Source organism: Oryctolagus cuniculus, chromosome 2, assembly GCF_051225735.1.
Source record: "Oryctolagus cuniculus isolate XC-2025 breed Fujian yellow rabbit chromosome 2, ASM5122573v1, whole genome shotgun sequence".
NCBI classification, from domain to species: Eukaryota; Metazoa; Chordata; class Mammalia; order Lagomorpha; family Leporidae; genus Oryctolagus; species Oryctolagus cuniculus.
This window is the reverse complement of record NC_142868.1, coordinates 101539365-101560565: the sequence shown is the minus strand read 5'-3', so window position 1 is coordinate 101560565 and position 21201 is coordinate 101539365. Positions and strand designations below refer to the sequence as shown.

At 44.5% G+C, this 21201-nt stretch overlaps 1 long non-coding RNA gene and 1 pseudogene across 2 annotated transcripts in view; both read left to right on the top strand.

The window, feature by feature from the left end:
• The window catches only part of LOC138848534 (uncharacterized), a 79013-nt gene that overhangs the window by 19163 nt on the left and 38649 nt on the right, over positions 1 to 21201 (top strand). The window lies entirely within an intron of this gene.
• Positions 15749 to 19527, top strand: LOC100355514 (palmitoyltransferase ZDHHC5 pseudogene; annotated as a pseudogene).

Sequence of the window (21201 nt, the reverse complement as noted above, 5' to 3'; positions counted from 1 at the left end):
CCCAGTTGCCCCTCTTCCAGGCCAGCCCTCTGCTGTGGCCAGGGAGTGCAGTGGAGGATGGCCCAAGTGCTTGGGCCCTGCACCCCATGGGAGACCAGGAAAAGCACATGGCTCCTGGCTCCTGCCATCGGATCAGCGCGGTGCACTGGCCGCAGTGCGCCAGCTGCGGCGGCCATTGGAGGGTGAACCAACGGCAAAAGGAAGACCTTTCTCTCTGTCTCTCTCTCTCACTGTCCACTCTGCCTGTCAAAAAAAAAATTAAAGTAAGAATGGTTTCAAGATTTAAAGCCATCTGAGCTGAATTCACATTGGTCTCAATTTTGTTTATTGCCATAGCCACAAGACTTTTTACATGGTTTGAATTCAAACTTTGGCAAGAATTTGCTACATCAGAAAAAATTAAAAAGATGATATTTTGAATTATTAAAGTAGAGTGTCTTTAAAAGCTTTTGGAGGCTGAACTTGCTTCATGGATTAGATCAGAAAATGTGTAGAGGATAGAATCTATTGCAGCTCCTTAAATAACTCTCCATAGTTTTATCACAGTGAGTCTACAAATGCAGGATTACTTCAGACTCCACAAAGTTATGTTTCAGGCAAATTATTCCATTTATCAATGGCATAAACTATAGTCAGAGCCTAAGACGATTCTCTAGTCTTTGACTTGAATCTTTTGCCATCTTTTTATTTTTTCTTTGACAGGCAGAGTGGGCAGTGAGAGAGAGACAGAGAGAAAGGTCTTTCTTTACCATTGGTTCACCCTCCAATGGCCGCTACGGCTGGCGTGCTATAGCCGGTGCACTGCGCTGATCCGAAGGCAGGAGCAGGTGCTTCTCCTGGTCTCCCATGCGGGTGCAGGGCTGAAGGACTTGGGCCATCCTCCACTGCACTCCCGGACCACAGCAGAGAGCTGGCCTGGAAGAGGAGCAACCAGGACAGAATCTGGTGCTCTGACCAGGACTAGAACCTGGTGTGCCAGTGCCACAGGCAGAGGATTAGCCTAGTGAGCCATGGTGCTGGCCAATCTTTTGCCATCTTAAAGTATTTATATACTTGAGAGAGAATGAGAAGTAGATGGAAATATATAGAGACTTTCTTTAAAAAAAGATTTTATTTATTTATTTGGTGGGCATAGTTACAGGGAGAGGAGAGACATACAAACTTTTTATCCACTGGTTCAGTCTCCAAATGGCAAAAATAGTTGGAGATGGGCTGATCCAAAGCTAAGAGCCAGGAGCTTCCTCTGGGTCTCCCAGGTGGGTTTAGGGGCCCAAGGACTTGGGCTGTCTTCCACTGCTTTCCCAGGACAAAACTGGGGAGCTGGATCCAGAGAAGAGGATCTGGGGCCCTTGCTGTGGCATAGTTGGTTAAGCCTCTGCCTGTGGTGCTGGCATCCCATATAGGCACTGATTTGAGTCCCAGTTGGTCCACTTCCAATCCAGCCCTTTGCTATGGCTTGGGAAAGTAGTTGAGGATGGCCCAACTCCTTGGGCCCCTGCACCCAAGTGGGAGACCTGGAGGATGCTCCTGGCTTCTGGCTTTGTATCAGCCCAGCTCCAGCTATTGCAGCCATTTTGGGAGTGAACCAGCAGATGGAAGACCTTTCTCTCTGTCTCTGGCTCTCTCTCTGCAACTCTACTTTCAAATAAATATTTAAAAAAGAAGAAGAGCATCTGGAACACAAATTGGTGCCCATATGGGATGCTGGCACTATGGGTGGAGGCTTAGCCTGCTCTGTGTTATGGAATGAGAGAGAAAGGGAGAGAGAGAGACAGAGACAGAGACAGAGACAGAGACAGACACCAACACCTTCAATCCATTGATTCACACCCACAACAACCAGGACTGAGACAGGATCATAACAGAGAGCCAGGAATATAGTCCTAGCCTCTCACTTAAGTTGCAGAAGCTTAATTTCTTCAGTTGTCAACACTCACTTCTAGTGTCTAAATTTACAAAAATTGTGACATTGCAGTATATTGGGTTAAACAGCTGCCTGGGATTCGAGTAACCCTATGGGTTCTGGTTTGTTTCTTGGTTGCACCACTTCCAATCCAGCTCCCTGCTTAAGGCACCTGTGAAAGCAGCAGAAGATGGTCCAAGTGCTTGGGCACCGGCCACCCATGTGTGAGACCCAGATGAAGCTTCTCGCTCCTGGTTTCAGTCTGGCCCAGCTCTTGCTGTTACAGCCACATGGGGAGTAGAGCAACAGATGGAAGATCTTCCACTGCCTTCTGCTCTCTCTCTAAAACTGTCTTTTAAGACAAAAAAGTAAACAATAAAAATAAATAAGATGAAAAATGCATCATTCATTCTTTGCTTTTAAATATTGCTACCAAGTAGCCTTGACCGAAATCATCAAAATGTAAATTTTTCTGGAATATTCCTTTCATATCTTTTTTCCTTAGAAACCTTTTACTTAAGGAAGACAAACTTCATGCATTTCATAATTACAACTTTAAGAACATAGTGACTCTTCCCACCATAGCCACCCTCCCACCTACACTCTTCTTCCTCTCCTATTCTCATTCCTATTTTTTACTAAGATCTATTTTCAATTAATGTTATACACATATGAGTAACTCTATACTAAGTAAAGAGTTCAACAGATAATGTGAAAAAATTGTTCCTCAATAGTCAAGACAAGGGCTGTTCAAAGTCATTGCTTCTCAAAGTGTCAATTTCATTTCTATAGGTTACCTTTAGGTGAGCTACTAGTTATCACAGATCAGGGAGAATATATGGTTTTTGTCCTTTTTAGACTGGCTTATTCACTAAGTACGATGTTTTGAGGTATCTCCATACTGTCTTCCATGGTGTCTTTACCAGTTTACATTCCCACAAACAGTGGATCAGGGTTAAGTTTTCCACACATCTTTGTCAGCATTTGTTTGCCATTCTAATGGGGGTGAGGTAAAACTACCTTGTGGTTTTGATTTACATTTCTCTGTTGAATGGTGATCCTGAGCATTTTCTCATGTATCTGTTGGCTATTTGGATTTCTTTTTAAAAATATCTATTTAAGTCCTTTGCCCACTTCTGCACTGGGTTTTTCATTTTGCTGTTGTGGAATTTCTTGAGCCTTTATATATTCTGGTTATTAATTTTTTATCAGTTGCATAGTTTGCAAATAATTTCTCCCAGTTTGTCAGTTGGCTCTTCACGTCGCTTTTTTTTTTTTTTTTTTTTTCAGTACAGAAGCTTCTCAATTTGATGTGATCCCATTTGTCAATTTTGGCTTTGATTGCTTGTGCCTCTTTGGTCTTTTCCAAGTAGTCTTTTTCTATGCCAATGTCTTGCAGGGTTACCCCAACTTTCACCAATAATTTGGTATCAGGTTGTTATTTAAATCTTTTATCCATTTTAATCCATTTTGAGTGTATTTTTGTAAGGTGTAAAGTAGGAGTATTGCTTCATACTTCTGCATGAGGAGATCCAGTTTTCCCAGCACTATGTGTTTAACAGATTATCCTTCTCCAGGATTGATTTCTGCAATTATATTCTGTTCCATTGGTCTATCCATCTGTTTTTGTACAAGTACAATGGCCAGAGCTGTACCATTCCAAAGCTGGGAGCCAGGAGCTTCTTCTGGGTATCCCACTTGGCTGCAGGGGTCCAAGGACTTGGGCCATCCTCTACTGCTTTCCCAGGCCATAATGGAGATCTGGATCAGAAGAGGAGAATTCAGGACTAGAAACTGCACCCATATGGGATGCTGGCACTTCAGGCCAAGACGTTAACCTGCTGCGCCACACACCAGTCCCTTTTCTCTGTATTTGTGTTAAGCACTATTTATTAAAAATTCCAGAGATATAACCCATGGACTTGCAGTGCCATCTATTTATGAGTGCCATCTACTACAGCTAATGGTCTTTTAATGGCTTTCTCAGGTAACCAATGACCCAGTTAATTCAAGTCTTCCACATTTAAGCTGTGCATCAGCTGTCATTTTGACCTCAGGCTGATAGAATGGTGTCTACTGATGGTCATTGTGGCTGGATGATAAAGAACAGTGATTTTCTGTGATTTTCTCAAATGTGACAAAATTTTCTTCCACTGTATCTGGAAAGAGTCATGTGGCCTTGGCTGCATTTTTAAGTATGGGAATGGGGGTGTAAAATCCTCTCACAGGAAACAACACTGAAGATGAGTGGTCCCTGGTCATCACATGCTGGAATGTCTCTTCTCCCACAGGTATCTTTTTTTATAAAATTTATTTGACAGAGTTATATACAGTGAGAGGGAGAGTCACAGAGAAAGGTCTTCCTTCTGTTGGTTCACCTCCCAAAATGCTGGCATGGCCGCACTACGCTGATCTGAAGCCAGGGGCCAGGTGCTTCCTCCTGGTCTCCCATGCAGGTTCAGGTGCCCAAGCACTTGCGCCATCCTCCACTGCCTTCCCAGGCCACAGCAGACACCTGGACTGGAAGAGGAGTAACCAGGAGTAGAACCCGGTGCCCATATGGGATGCCAGCACTGCAGGCAGAGGATTAACCAAGTGAGCCGCAGCACAGGCCATCCCACAGGTATCAACTTTTTCTCAACCAGAGACCACAATATCCCATGTTTCCATCATTTTACCTAAAATCCAGAATCTAGAATAATGCCAGGCACCCGTGTTATTTCCAGATGTAGCCTCCCTTGATACATAGACCTGTTAACAGAGGAAACAAGTTATGTGCCTTCTGTGTACCCCATGTAGAGGGTGAAAGCATGAGTAAGATAACCAGAGTAACTCTTCAGGTTTTCAGATTCCTTTATGATCTGAAAAAAGCAGGGAGTCACGAAGGGGGAGGGGTCATCATAGCAATTTATCTATCATGGAGGCAGAAATAGTGAGTGACCTAAGTTCACATGGCACACACTCTACTGAGGCCTTGATTATGCATCCTCACTGCACATGTCCCTGCCCTCTGCAGTATCCTTCCTCTGCAATCCACATTGTAGCCTTTGGCAAAGACTCTCAGGGCTAGATTGTTTAGGTGTTGTATTTCCTATCACCCATGGCCTCTATGGCTTAAACCCTCAGTACTTTTTCTCAGTTGGATTGCTTCTGACAATAAAAAGTGGACTTAGATATGTTTTCATAGTTTTAGATGGAGTCAACCTTTTTTTTTTGACAGGCAGAGTGGACAGTGAGAGGGAGAGACAGAGAGAAAGGTCTCCCTTTTTCTGTTGGTTCACCTTCCAATAGCCACTGCGGCCAGTGTGCTGTGGCTGGTGCATCACACTGATCTGAAGCCAGGAGCCAGGTGCTTCTCTTGGTCTCCCATGAGGGTGCAGGGCCTAAGGACTTGGGCCATCCTCCACTGCACTCCCAGACCACAGCAGAGAGCTGGACTGGAAGAGGAGCAACCTGGACAGAATCCAGTGCTCTGACCTGGACTAGAGCCCTGTGTGCTGGCGCCACAGGTGGAGGATTAGCCTAGTGAGCCATGGCGCCAGCCTGGAGTCAACTTTTTGAGATGGGGTTTTAATTTTTCGTTTTATGATTTTTTAAATATGTTTTATATATGCTTCATTCTCCTTTCCTTTGGCCAATTTTGAGCATTTGAAAGCATTTGAGGTCTATTTAACTGTTCACCTATTTAACAGTGTTGTCATGGCCATAACCTTCAGGTATCAGTTACTTTGGAGATGACAGATTGCTATCATTTCCCAAAGGATTGCTTGTACTTTTTAGAAGAACTGGAGGAGGCAACGTGAAACAATAATATATAAAATAAGAATACTCTCTGACTCCCACTATTGTCCAGCAGTGGTCATGTTTCATCTTTTTTTTTTTAATGGTTTATTAATGTGAAAGGAAGAGTTACAGAACGAGAGAGAGAGAGAGGTTCTGTCTGCTGATTCGTTACACAAATGGCTGCATTAACTGCTGCTATGACAGTCTGAAGCCAGGATCCTGGAGCTTCTTCCATATCCTATGTGGGTGGAAGAGACCACACCCTTGGGTTATCTTCTGCTTTCTGATACCTTAGCAGGGAGCTGGGTGGGAAGTGGTACAGAGAGGTTTTATATTGGTACCTATATGGGATTCCAGTGTTGCCAGCAGTGGATTAACCTGCTACACCACAATGTTGGTTCAATAAAAAAAGAATACTGGAGCCAATCAAATAGGTGTTCTCAGGAGATTCTTTGAGTCTTGCAGGTATAAATTGTGCACAAATAATCTTTTTTTCAAGACTTAAAAGTTAAGCTATAGCCTGTAGTGCCAGCATCCCATATGGGTACCAGTCTCACTTCTTTGCATCATATACTTGTTGATTTTTTTTCCCAATTTCAACTTCCTGTGCCAGTGTCCACACAGTCTTTCATGCACACATCATGGAATTGAACTCCACTTTCAACCCTCTGCGTAACCAATTAGTACCGAATTGTGTTCATGCTTCCTTTTCTTCACTATTCTGACTACTCTATGTCTAATGGTTGGTCATCATGTCTTCTCCAATTCTTCCTCTCTATTTCTTCATTCTCCTTCCAGACGTTGACTCTCAAATTCAAATCTTCTGGGGGCTGGTGATGTTGTACCAGCATCCAATATGGGTACCTGTTTGTGTCCCGACTGCTCATCTTCTGATCCAGCTCTCTGCTGGTGGCCTGGGAACATAGTGTAAGATGGCCCAAGTGCTTGGGCTCTGGCACCCACGTGGGAGACTTTGAAGGAGCTCCTGGCTCCTGGCTTCTGAGTGACTCAACTCTGGCCATTGAGGCCATTTGGGTAGTGAACCAGCAGATGGAAGAAATATTTTCTATCCCTCCCTCTCTGTGTCTGTAGTTGTACCTCTCAAATCAATAAAATCTTTTTTTAAATCTTGTCCCTTTGATCTGCTATTTTTAAATATTTATTTTTATTTATTTGAAAGATAGAGTTACAGATAGAGGTAGAGCTAGAGAGAGAGAAGTCTTCCTTCCACTGGTTCACTCCCCAAATGTTTGCAACAGCCAGAGGTGAGCTGAACCAAAGCCAAGAGCCAAGAGTTTCTTTTGGGTCTCCTACATGGGTACAGGGGCCCGTGTACTTGGGCCATCTTCCACTGTTTTCCTAGGCCACAGCAGAAGCTGGGTTGGCAATAAAGCAGCCAGGACTCGAACTGTTGCCTGTATGGGATGATGGCACTGCAGGCTGGGGCTTTAACCCACTGTACCACAGTGCCAGCTCCAATAAAAGCTTTAAAAAAATGCAAATCTTCTAAGATAACTTTCCAAGTTTATGTGCCCTGTTTGAGGACATAGGCAATATGTTTCATGTAAACAATAGCAATTACATTGATTTTTGGAAGAAATGTGAAAAAGCTTATAAGTATACTTTTGTTTATAAATAAATTTCAAAAACAGTGATTCATTCAGTTAACACTTTTTTGAACATGTTTACTGTTTTTTTCTCCTCACAGTCCAGGACCACTCACCTAGATATGGTGCATTTGTAGTTCCCATCACTTGGTCTAGTTTTTTCTTTGCCTTTTTGCCAGTGTGTTTTGCAATTTTATATTCATGAGGACACATTGATGAAGAGATATGTCTTTTCTGTGAAGTGTAACTTGATGATCCAAAAAAGTTTTATTTACTACTTATTTATATATTTGAAAGAGAGTTACAAAGAGAAAGAGATAGATCTCCCATCTGCTGGTTGTCCCAAAATTGCTACAATGGCTGGGGTTGGGCCAATACCTGCCCAGAACTTCTTCCAAGTTTCCCAGGTGGATGGCAGAAGTCTTAGTACTTCAGCCATCTTCCACTGGTTTTTCACATTTATTCACAGGGAGTGGATAAGAAATGGAGTAGGTGTGGCTCATATTGGTGCTCATGTGGGATGCTGTGGGTTCAGATGGTAGCTTAATCTGCTGTGGCACTATACCATCCCCTAAAATTTATTGTTTAATAGATTTATTTAGAAAGAGAGGGAGATCTTCCATCATTAGTTCACTCCCCAGATGGTGGCAACAGCTGGAACTGGAACAGATGGGAGCCAGGAACTTCTCTCAGGTCTCCCATGTGGCTACAGGGACCCAAGGACATGGGCCATCGTATGCTTTCCCAGGTGCATTAACAGAGTGCTGGAAAGGAAGTTAGCAACTGGATCTTAAACAGGTTCCCTGTGGTTTTACACACTATGCCACAAGGCCATCCTTCCAAAGTTTTTTAAAACATTGTTAGCCTGATCTACTTTGAATGGACGTCTCAATTGATCTAACACCCTTCAGTTACACATTACACTTATGTCTACAGATTACACTGTGATCTTTTACTGAATAAGGGAAACTCTATTATAGTAAATTTCATAATTGAAAGTTAATATGAAATTGATATGTTTTGATTATCATTTTCCTTTCTGTTGGCCTATAGCATACAAAAATTAGCTTCATCTTATATAAGAGGCAAGATAGACATAAAGAGAAGATTGAACTCCCTGTCACCCTTCTTTTTGATCCAGAGCTGATATCTTTTGGAGAAATGCACTGTTACAGGTGTGGACTGTGGACTTCACCCTGAAGGAGCAGCAGGACCTGGACATTTTAAAAGGTTTAATATTATCTGTACCGCTTGTGTAGCCCCTGCATTTCCAGGCAAAAGAAGGAAATCATTTTGCTGATGGAGCAACTGTGTTCAGCATTAAGTAGCACAATCCTTTGTCTCTGACCCAGGTGAAAATACAAAATCCCCAGGATATTCAAACATGCCGCCTTCTTACAATTGGTATGTAGTAAACCCTGCAGGGTTTTCACCCTGCCAGCCAACAGACAAGAGCATGTGGCTGGTAAATCTGAACTGGCTCTTCCTGGGCTTGGCTTACATGCACAGCAGGGGTCGTATGACTGTCCCAGAGGCATCAGCAGAGTCCAAAGAGGATTCATATGTGAATATGGTGGTTGATAGCAAGGTGCAGAGATTGTAGGGTCTTGGTGGGGAGGCATCCTTGCCACATGCTAGCATCACAGCACTGCTACTTTCCTACATGAAGATGGGGAAAATTACCCCTTCCTGTCTCCACCTTCTCCATTTTACTCTTTATTTCTTCTGCTTTCTTGTTTTGGCTTGAGTTTTCTCTGAAAATTTTTTTAGCTTCAAATATTAGAATTATAGCTATGCCACAGTGCTGGCCCCTCAAGTTTTATCCTGCTATGGAATGCATGGAACATTTCTCTTTGTATTAATACAAAAAAGTTTTTAAAAATGTTTTAATGCTATACAGATTATATTGGCTCAATAGGCTAATCCTCCGCCTAGTGGCACTGGCACACTGGGTTATAGTCCCAGTGGGGGTGCCGGATTCTGTCCCGGTTGCCCCTCTTCCAGGCCAGCTCTCTGCTGTGGCCAGGGAGTGCAGTGGAGGATGGCCCAAGTGCTTGGGCCCTGCACCCCATGGGAGACCAGGAGAAGCACCTGGCTCCTGCCTTCCGATCAGTGTGGTGCGCCGGCCACAGCGCACTGCCGCGGTGGCCATTGGAGGGTGAACTAATGGCAAAGGAAGACCTTTCTCTCTGTCTCTGTCTCTCTCTTACTGTCCACTCTGTCTGTCCAAAGAAAAGAAAAAAAGGAATCCTAATGGAGACTGGGAATGAGAGAGGGAGGAGGAAAAGGAGGGAGTAGGGGTGGGAGAGTGGATATGGTGGGACGAATCACTCCGTTCTTAAAGATGTACTCATGAAATTTATGCTCACTAAATAAAATGTTTCTAAAAAAAAAAAAAAGATATGCTAGTGCCATTGCTCCCCAGTCTTCCCTTAAGCTAATAAAAATGACTAAATAGTGAATCCTTAAGATAAAAAAAGACACTTTGAATATAATTTGCCAGTGCCTTATGTGCAAAATCACATTCTCCAGTTCTATGTATAGAATGAAGATGAATAGCCAGTGTTCATACAAATAGAACAGAGATATGGACTAGCTTCAAAGAAAGTTTGGGAAACTCACCGATTTCTGTATATCTCTTCCATGTTTCTTGAACCCAAGGAAGTCCCAAAGTATGTCTTTAATCTTTATCCCAACAGAAACCCAGACCATCAACATCCCTCTTTCCTAACTCAAGGCAGTGTGAGTGTTCACCCTTACCTCTGAGACATAAGGCCTGGGTGAGGACTTTGAGCTTAACCTTCTGTTCTAAGATACCTGGTAACAGTGCTGTTGCTTCCAAAGATTCTGGAGGAGTTACTGCTGTGTGTTCAATGGTTGAATCTCCTTGTCTTTGAAGCTGTTTCCATCCTTTATTGTTTAAGGTCTGTAGTCTTTAAAGCAAAGGGCCTTTCTTCCAAGGGACATTTTGGTGTCTATAACATCATTCACAGGACATACAAAATTATCAACTTAAGATTTATTTTGTATAGATTGAATATCAAGTCCCATTTGTAGTTGCCTTGGCAACTTAAGATTTAGTCGGTATAGATTGAATATCGAATCCCATTTGTAGTTGCCTTGGCAGGGTCAGACCAAATGATTTTATGGGCTTTATGTTGCTAGGGTATGGAAGCCCTCCACCCCTGCTAAAGGGCCATTAGAATAGCCTGCTGGGACACAATTGTTCAATACATGTAATCATTCACATTTATTTTCTCTAGAGGGGCCTGTGGACAATGTGGCTGGATTAAAAAAAAAAAGACTTTTTTTCTTTTAGTAATATTTCAGTTATCAAACAGTATGGCTTAGACTTCCAAATAGCCAGAAATGAGCCAGTAGCACTCCTTTTTCCAGAAGTGAGCCCAGTATGCACAGTGAACAGTATGCACAGTGGTAAAAAACTGCCCAAATGTGAACTATTGTGTCTAATTAAGTGAACAAGTGGCTGTAATTCTTAGACATGTCAGCTAGCCTTGGGTGACCAAGTCCACATCTTACAGTATCAGCCCCTTTATGTTTTTTAGGATTTTATTTTATTTGAGAGGTAGAGTTACAGAAAGTGAGAGGAAGAGACAGGGAGAAAGGTCTTCCTTCCTTTGGTTCACTCCCCAAATGGCTGCAACAGCTGGAGCTGTGCCAGTCGGAAGCTTCTTCCCAGTCTCCCACATGGGTTCAGGGGCCCAAGGACTTGGGCCATCTTCTACTGCTTTCCCAGTCCATAGCAGAGAGGTAGATTGGAAGAGGAGCAACTGGGACTAGAACTGGCACCCATATGGGATGCCAGTGCCACAGGCAGAGGATTAACCTGTGTCATGGGGCTGACCCCAGTTTCTTTGTTTTTGCTGGAGCTGCAAGTTGGGGCTTTAACCCACTGTGCCATAGCACTGGCCCCTCCATTATCAGTTTATGGGATTTTTAGTTTTTTTCTTTCCCTCAAAGTTCTGGAAGTTCTTGTCTAAAGTAGCCAAAAATCTGTATTCAAGAACATTTTCTGTGAAATTGATTACAAGAGTTTTTAGAGAAGAATACAAAACTATGGATGACAGAAGTCTTTAAATAAACATAGTTAAAATTATGAAATTGATTAATTGACATGAGCCATTTATGTTCATTCCATACAGGATGTTACAAAGCAACTAAAGAGGGACCAGCATTGTGGCATTGCAGGTGAAGCTACTGCCTATGATGCTGGCATCCCCTATGGGTTACACTTCAAGTTCTGGTTGCTCCACTCTGATCCTGCTCCCTGCTAATGCACCTGGGAAAGCAGCAGAGGATGGTGAAGTGTCTGTGCTCCTGTACCCATTTGGGAGAACTTGAATTATGACCATATTGCCTGGCTTCAGCCTGGCTTAGCTTTGGTCATTGTGGCCTTTTGGCATGTGAACCAACAGAAGAAATCCAATCTCTCTCTCTCTCTCTCTCTCCTCCTTTCTGGAATTCTGCCTTCAAATAGATACATCTTAAAAAAGGAAAGAAAGAAACTGAAGGATTTTACACACCTATTGTCCCTTTTAGGACTCTGGGTCTCCTTTTTATTTATTTATTTATTTATTTATTTATTTTTGACAGGCAGAGTGGACAGTGAGAGAGAGAGACAGAGAGAAAGGTCTTCCTTTGCCGTTGGTTCATCCTCCAATGGCCGCCACGGCCGGTGCACTGCGGCCGGTGCACCGCGCTGATCCGATGGCAGGAGCCAGGAGCCAGGTGCTTTTCCTGGTCTCCCATGGGGTGCAGGGCCCAAGCACCTGGGCCATCCTCCACTGCACTCCCTGTCCACAGCAGAGAGCTGGCCTGGAAGAGGGGCAACCGGGACAGAATCCGGCGCCCTGACCTGGACTAGAACCCGGTGTGCCGGCGCTGCTAGGTGGAGGATTAGCCTAGTGAGCCGCGGCACCGGCCTGTCTCCTTTTTATGAAGATAACCATCATGACTAGTAACAACACAACAGAACTATCAGATTTTAAAACTTATATAACTTCTAGGACATTTATATCAATGACATATCTATATAAATATAATTTAACATTGAGCATAATTTCATGACAGTACTTTCCTAAAATGCAAGTTGCATAATAAACTATTACCTCTAAAAGATAAGACATATATCCTTTGACACATCAAGGGTTCCTGCTGAAAATCTCAAAGTGAAATAATTTAGAACCTTGATTCTGGGAAAGTCTCAGGATGTCAAAAGGGCTTAAAATATTTGGTCAAAATAGGCTCACATAATTTTGAAATAGCATCCATCTGGTTAGTGTGATTCAACCAGTTCTAAACCAGATTTACTCATAAATCTGATGATTTTATAAAACAAGTATGTATACAACTTTTAACTCTTATGACTCAGCTTTTTCCAAACAATTCTGATTGTTTGCTAAGGCACAACATTTGTGATTTTTGGTCAGTCACCAAAGTGGAAGTAAAAACCTTGAATAGAAAAATAGCATATAAAATAACCCATTATTAGAAAAATTTAAGAGTCACAACCAGGAAGGAGAAGAAAGATTAAGGAAGCTGATTAGAAAATTCACAGATGGTTAAAAACTAAGCAAGAATTCTTAAAAGGAGATGCTGCAGTTTTTTTTTTTTTTTTTAAACAAAAGATTCCATGACCAGCACTATGGCATAGCACGTGAAGCTGCCAACTGCAGTGCCAGCATCTCATTTGGTCACTAATTTGAGTCACAGCTGCTCCACTTTTTTTTTTTTTTTTTTTTGACAGGCAGAGTGAACAGTGAGAGAGAGAGACAGAGAGAAAGGTCTTCCTTTGCCGTTGGTTCACCCTCCAATGGCCGCCATGGCCAGCGCACCACGCTGATCCAAAGCCAGGAGCCAGGTACTTATCCTGGTCTCCCATGAGGTGCAGGGCCCACGCACTTGGGCCATCCTCCACTGCACTCCCTGGCCACAACAGAGAGCTGGCCTGGAAGAGGGGCAACCGGGACAGAATCCGGTGCCCTGACCGGGACTAGAACCCGGTGTGCCGGCGCCGCAAGGTGGAGGATTAGCCTAGTGAGCCGCAGCGCCGGCTGCTGCTCCACTTCTGATTCAGCTCTCTGCTATGGCTGGGAAAGCAGTAGAAGATGGCCCATGTCCTTGGGCCCCTGCATTCATGTTGGAGACCTGGAGGAAGCTCCTACCTCTTGGCTCCTGGCTCAGCTCTGGCAATTGAGGACATCTGGGGAGTGAACAAGAAGATGGAAGATCTCTCTCTCTCTACTCTGCCTCTCTGGAACTCTGCCTTTCAAATAAATCAATAAATCTTTTAAAAAAAACATATTCCAAAATTAAAGTCCAAGGCTATTTCCAGATATTTTCTAACATATCAATATGCACATAAACAGCTTGTTTATAAAAAAAGCATCAAATTCTAATTTTATTTCAGTGTACCTTTGATATTCATTCCAAAATTTTAGAAAACAATGTAAATTTTTAAAATTATAATTGGGCAGACATTGTGGTATAGTAGATTAGGCAGGTGTCTGGGATGCCTCATCCCAGAGTGCTGGTTTGAATAATGACTGTTCCACATTTGTAAAAAAGTTTATTTATTTATTTATTTATTTGAAAGGCAGAGTTATATAGAGAGAGAGATTCCAAAAGACAGACATTTTCATCTAGTAGTTCACTTCCCAAATGGCCACAGAATCTGTGGCTAGGCCAGGCCAAAGTCAGAAGCTTCTTCCAGGTCTCCTAATGTGCTTGTAGGGACTCAAGCACTTGGGTCATCTTTTGTTGCTTTTCCAGGTGCATTAGCAGGGAGCTGGATTGGAAATGGAATAGCTGGGACATGAACTGCAGCTCAAATGGCTGCCACCATCTCAGCACTCTGCCACAGTGCTAGAGCCTCCTCTACTTCTGATGAAGCTCACTGTTAATGTGCCTGGGAAAGCAGTGGAGGATGGCCCTAGTGCTAGGCTCCTTCACCCCTGTGGGAGATTTGAATGAAGCTTTTGGCTTTCACACATACACAATTTTTCTTACAAGATTTTTCCTTTTCAAACCTTGTTTTAAAAGATTTATTTTATTTATTTGAAAGTCAGAGTTAGAGAGAAGTAGAGACAGAGAGGTCTTCCATCTGCTTGTTCACTTCCCAGATGGCTGCATTGACCATTGCTGTGCCAATTCAGAGCCAGAAGCCTCCTCCAGGTCTCCCACACAGGTGCAGGGACCCAAGGACTTGGGCCATCTTCCATTGATATCCCAGGCCATAGCAGAGAGCTGGATCAGAAGAGGATCAGCCAGGACTAGAACTGGCACCCATATGGAATGCCAATGCTTCAGGTCAAGGCATTAACTCACTGTGCCATAGTGCTGGCCACTTCAAACCTTCTGTTATGTGCTCATGCTTTCTGCAACTTACTTAAACCTTCAGTTTTTGTCCTATTTTTTTCCTTACATTCTAGAGTATTGCAGCCTTTCTACCTTATGAGAAAAATTTACATTATGAAATAATTCATTTTTTAAAGATTTATTTTTTTGTTTGAAAGTCAGAGTTACAGAGAGAGAGAGAGAGCGCACATTTCCATCTGCTGGATCACTCTCCATATGCCCACAGCAGCCAGCACTGGGTCAGAGTGCTTCATCTGAGTCTTCCAAATGGGTGCAGGGACCTAAGCACCTGGGTCACCTGCTGTTTTTCAGCAGCCACTAGCAGGGAGCTGGGTAAGAAGTGTGGAGCTGGGACTTGAACTGGTGTCCATATGAAATAATGGAATTACAGGAGGCTGCTTTAGCTGCTATGCCATTATTTTGGCCCCAAAATATTTTTTTTTTATTTTTAAAGATTCTATTTATTTATTTGAAAGGTACAGTTACAGACAATGAAAGGGAGGGAGCGAAAGTGATAAAGGTCTTCCATCTTGCTTCAGCCCCCAAGTGGCTGCAATGGCTGGAGGGGTGCCAACCCAAAGCCTGGAGCCAGGAGCTCCCTCCCAGTCTCCCACATGGGTGTAGGGGCCCAGGGACTTGGGCCATCTTCTACTGTTTTCCCAGGCCATAGCAGAAGCTCTCTGGATTGGAAGAGGAGCAGCTGGGACTAGAACTCGCACCCATGTGGGATGCTGGCACTGCAGGTGAAGGATTAAGCTACTATGCCACAGCGTCAACCCCATCACCATCTCAAAATAATTCTTTAAAAACTTCTAAATTAACATAATTTTCAAAATGAAACAAGATAAAAATTTCATACTTACTTTTAAACCATCTTGAATTACTTTTAAAGAATGTTAAGATGTTAAGAGTACTTAACTTTGAGAGTGGAGAAGGGGTGGGGGCTATGGGTGGATGGCAGAGTGAGTAGGGGCAGGTGCAACTGCATGACCCTCATGAATGAGAGAAACGTCTCATGTGCCTGGGGCAGGGAGCCAATGGGAACACTGGGAGGGCTCGATACCCTGCCCTGAGAGCCATGGCTGTGTGCTGGCTCATGGAGGAGCAGTGCAGGCTTGCAGCATGCGGGGGCTCTGTGCTGCCTGTCAGAGGCCGGACAGCACTGCCGGGAGGCTGCGGCAACAACGATGGTGGCGGTGATGGGCACCACTCCAAGGGAGGCACCATAATCCAGTTGAACTCTTTCTGGAAAGCCCAAGATTGAAGAAGAAAGACCAGACACAATAACTAACCTGGAAACTGGGACATCTTTGGAACTGTGCCTTCATCCCGAGTTATTTTTTAAAGTATCACATGGTATCGATGTCTTCGTCTTATTCTGCTTATTGGGGAGAAAAGGCTTCAAGAATTTAGGTTTTCCTTCGGTTTTGCATAAACTCTATAGGAAATGGGGCCCTTGAAGGGCTTGGGAATAGCAAGAAGAGATTGAAGACAGAGCAGCTTGCTCTCTGTTTTCTCTCTTCTTAAAGGAAAGTATTTACAACTCAACTTGTAACAGCTGTAGTCCAGCATTAGCCATCAAGAGAGAAATAAATAATATTAGAGAGCCATTGCAGACTACAAACCCTGGTGAAGTCAAGGTGTGGGAGTGGTGGCATTGAGAAGGCTGCCTAGAACTGACAAGGGCTGCAGTGAAAGCAGCTCTTCTTCCAAGCTGGAAGGGGCTGCAGGTTCCTTCGTGGATAAAAATGCACAGTACACACCTCTTCTAGGTGCTGCTCACATTTTGTGGGAGTGTGGTAGTCGTGGAGGTACTAGGGTATCTCCTCAGGAATTTTCCTTGCTCAGAATTTCCTGCCCTGCCTTGATATTTCCCCTTCTTTTTTTTGAAGACCTGCCTCTGTCCATGAGCGGTACCTTGATCTGTCTGACTGTCCATGTTCTCTACCTGCAGCCATTTGTATGTGTACAACCTACTGTTTGTCTCCCACTTCTAAGCTGTTAAACTTGTGTTGTTTTTTTTTTTTTAATATTTATTTGAAAGTTACACAGAGAGAGGAGAGGCAGAGAGAGAGAGAAGTCTTCCATCTGCTGGTTCACTCCCCAATTGGCTGCAATGGCTGGAGCTGCACCAATCCGAAGCCAGGAGCCAGGAGCCAGGAGCTTCTTCCAGGTCTCCCACGTGGGTGCAGGGGCCCAAGGACTTGGACCATCTTCTACTGCTTTCCCAGGCCTTAGCAGAGAGCTGGATCAAAAGTGGAGCAGCTAGGACTCAAACTGGTGTCCATATAGGAGGCCGGCACTGCAAGCAGCAGCTTTACTTGCTACACCACAGCGCCAGCCCCCAAGTTGTGTTTCTTAACCTCCTCTTCTGCTTTGTTCTGGGGAAGCAGTTATTTATCACTTGCAATCACTTTTACCCCTCCCATATGTTTCCTTCGTTTAAGATATTTTGACCTTCAGTTTTGTTTGGGGATGTGGAAGGATGATAATTCTAAATTTTTGGTTTCCCTGATTTTTTTGTTTGTTTTTTTGTTTGTTTGTTTGTTTGTTTTTTTCTGGACTCTTCTCTGTTGGTTCCCTTATCCCATTGTCTTATCTGTTCTGCCTCTGCGTGGGCCTGGGCTATGCAGCAGGGCAGATCTCCCCTCAGAGCTCCAACATGCTGCAGAGTCTGGAAAGAGATTCAGACCCAGAAACACATCCTGGCCTCAGCAGCCGCTATCTTCTTAGTGGGAGCTACAACACTCTTCTTTGCTTGTACGTGTCCAGAACTAAGCCTGAATGTGTCACCTGCAGTGCCCATCTACAATGCAGTTATGTTTCTCTTTGTTCTGGACAATTTCAGTAGGGCCACCTTCATGGACCCAGGCATTTCCCCTCGAGCTGAGGAAGATGAGGACAAGGAAGATTTTCGAGCTCCCTTTACAAAACAGTGGAGATCAAGGGCATCCAAGTGTGCATGAAAGGATGTGCCACCTGCCACTGCTACTGTCCTCCTCGGCATTCCCACAAAGTGTCTGTGATAATTGTGTGGAGGAATTTGATAATCCCTGCCCCTGAGTGAACAACTGTATTGGCCATCAGAACTACCATTATTTCTTCCTCTTCCTCCTTCCCTTGACAGCCCACTCTATGGGTATATTTGGCTTTGGCCTCCTTTATGTCCTCTGCCACATAAAGGAGCTCTCAGGGGTCTGCACACTGTCACAATGGCAGTGAAGTGTGTTGCTGGCTTATTCTTCATCCCTGTAGCTGACCTCATAGGGTTTCATGTGGTGCTGGTGGCCTAGGGACGCACAACCAATGAACAGGTTATGGGTAAATTCCGGGGAGGCATGAGCCCCTTCACCAATGGCTGCTGTAACAATGCACTTTGCAATTCCCCAGCACCCAGATATTTGGGAAGACCAAAGAAAGAGAAGACAATTGTAATCAGACCTCCCTTCCTTCAGCCAGAAGTGTCAGATTACTGTGAAGATCATGGATAATGGCATCCAGGGAGAGCTTAGGGGAACTAAGTCTAAGGGAAGCTTGGAAACAACAGAGAACCAGTCCGCAAATGCCAAACCCCGGCCTCCTCCTATGCCAGACCTGAGCAGCTGCATGGGACTGCAAACACACCTTTGCCTGGCTACTAATGGAGATAGCAGCTTTTGGGGCAAGGACAGCCCCCCACACCAACCATGTATAAGTGTCAGCCAGGTTATAGTAGCAGCAGTATATCAGCTGCCCTGCCTCATTCCTCCAGCATCAAGTTAGTCATGGGGACAGTTTGAGGAAGCCAACCTCAACTGCAGAGAGCAGCCGTCATCCCAGTTACCACTCAGAGCCCAGCTTGGAACCAGAGAGCTTCTGTTCTCCCACCTTTGGCAAAAGCTTTCACTTTGACCCACTTTCCAGTGGCTCTCATTCCTCCAGCCTCAAGTCAGCCCAGAGAACAGGTTTTGTGCTGGACCAGTTGCAGTCCATGCGTTCAGAGGGCACCACTTCCATCTCCTGTAAGAGCCTGGCCAATCAGACATACAATGAAAGCCTGAACAAGACCCAGCTTTCAGCTACACCTCTCCCTTCCTGTCAGCCTGCCTGACCCAGCAATGGGAAGCTGAGAGGCATCCACGTTTGGTGCCAACAGGTCCAACATGAGAGCCCTCACCATTCTGTTATGACAATCTGTAGTGCCACATTGTGGCCTCCCTCCAGGGATGAGAGAAGCTGCTGCACCAGTCACCCAGCTCCCAGTCCATGAGGAAGAGCTGGGCTTGGGAGACTCAGGCATTCAGTCAACACCTGGCTCAGGCCATGCCCTCATAGGAGTTCCTCCTCAGCTGATCCAAAGAGATCACCACCGAGCAAGACTCCATTTGGACGCCCAGCTGTCCCATGTTTTGGGAAGCCAGAAAGACTAAGGGGCCAGGGACTAGGGTCCCCTGAACCAGGTCTAACCACCCCATATCTGGGCCATTAAACATCTTACAGCAGCCAAAAATCCCCTCCTGGTGTCTCTGAGATAGAGGAAGTGGCCTTGCAGCCACCTGCTGATGCCTGAAGATGAAGTACAGCTCAATACCACCCACAGCAAATCCAACAGCACCCAAGAGCATCAGCTCAGCCTCCCCTGGCCCCACAAGGGGAGGAGTCAAGAAACTCATGAGCGGGCGGTACCACCTGAGATATGGTGTGAGCCATCAGCACCTCCCCTTCCCTCACCACTGTGTCTACACCAAAGGGCCCCAGGTGGCCACCTTCCTTCCCCCAAGGGGCTCCCCTCCCCTGCACAGACATTTTTTAAAACCCCAATTCCCAGAGGATGAGTGTTTTATACAATGCAACAGAGTTGGAGAGTTGGGGCCCTGAGGCTGGGGTAGTAGCTCCCCCCTTTTACCTTTTAAGACCTTCCCTAATCCCTGGACCAGACTCAGTGGACATTTGTGCAATTGCTTGCCCTGGAGGACACCAGATCATTTTTAAACCAGAAACAATTTCTTTATTATTGTTATAGATTCCATTTTTTCTCTTCTTCATTACCAGGTGTGTGTATAAATATCAAAGAAATTATATATCTATCTTGGGATGGGAAAATGAGGGCGGGATATGTAGAAGAAGGAGGATCTTACTGTTCCTGGTCCTCAGTGCAGCAGGAAAAGAGGGGAGACACCAGAGTCTTCCTTTCCCCCCATGGTCCCTCTCTTGTCTGTTACCAACTAAGGAAGTAGTAGAACCCCCTGTTGGTGCTAAGTGATCAGGAAAGAAACCTGGAGAGAGGGGAGTCTGAGTTCTTGGTTAGAGGAAAGGACTTCTGGAAAGTTAGTTTCCTAGGCTTATTGGCATTTAGTTTCCCCAGGAAAGGGGTCAGAGCTCCATGACATTGGTGGTGGTGGTAGGAGGGGGATCAGGAAAAACATCTGGCCTAATTCAAAACACTATTAGAAAATCCCCCCTTTCTTGGGAGGGAGGGATTGGGTGGCTTTCTTAAGTGAGCCCCTCAGAGCTTCCCCTAGCCTACAGTTAAGGCGATTTTAAAGTGCAAGGACAAAAGAGAAAAATCCAAAATGCAATATTTTTCATCACATGCCAAAAATGGGATAGAGGAAAGGAGTGGCAGGCCTAGGCCCCTCCAGATGTCCCCTGGGGGTTACCCCTCAGGCCACCTTAGTATGGTGCTGGGTAGGGGGGTATCTGGGTTCTAATATCTAAATAGGGGAGACTCCAGCCTCTTCACAGAGTCCCTTTCATTTTTTATTCAGATTAGCCATTTTAAACTGACAAATGAGAGAAATCCTGATCTATCAGCAAATAAAGATTTATTTATTTATTTGAAAGGAAGAGTTACAAAGAGGCAGAGGCAAAGAGAGAGAGAGAGGTCTTCAATTGGCTGGTTCACCTTCCCCAAATTGTCACAACTGCTGGAACAGGGCCAATCCAAAGCCAGGAGACAGGAGCTTCTTCTGGGTCTCCTACATGGGTGCAGGGGCCCAAGGACTTGGGCACCCTTCTACTGCCTTTCCAGTGCATAACAGAGAGCTGTGTTAGAAGTGGAGCAGTCAAAACTCAAACCAGTGCCCATATGAGATAATGGCACTGCAGGCAGTGGTTTTACCAGCCATGACTCAGCGCCAGCTCCTTAAAGCTATGATTTTGAAAATTTTTCCTAAAAAACAAAACTCAAAAGGCTGATTCTGATTCATTGTACTTAATACACAGAACATAATTTCAACCTTGGTTAAAATTTTCGTATTTTGGCTGACACTCACTGGCTGCTGGTGTTTTGAATGACCTATGAATAATGGTATTTGCACGGAAGTTTCAGGAGCCCACTGAAAGGCAATGACAAGGCAGACCTCACTGACAGCTCATGAGAAAACATGTAACCATCGACTGCAAGCAACTGAACTCCATTACCAAGAAGCCTCCATCCAGACCATCTGTAGAGTTATAGAGAAAGGGAGAGACAGAGAGAAAGGTCTTCCATCTGGTTCACTCCTCAAATGGCCACAATGGCCATATCTGGGCTAATCCTAAGTCAGGAAC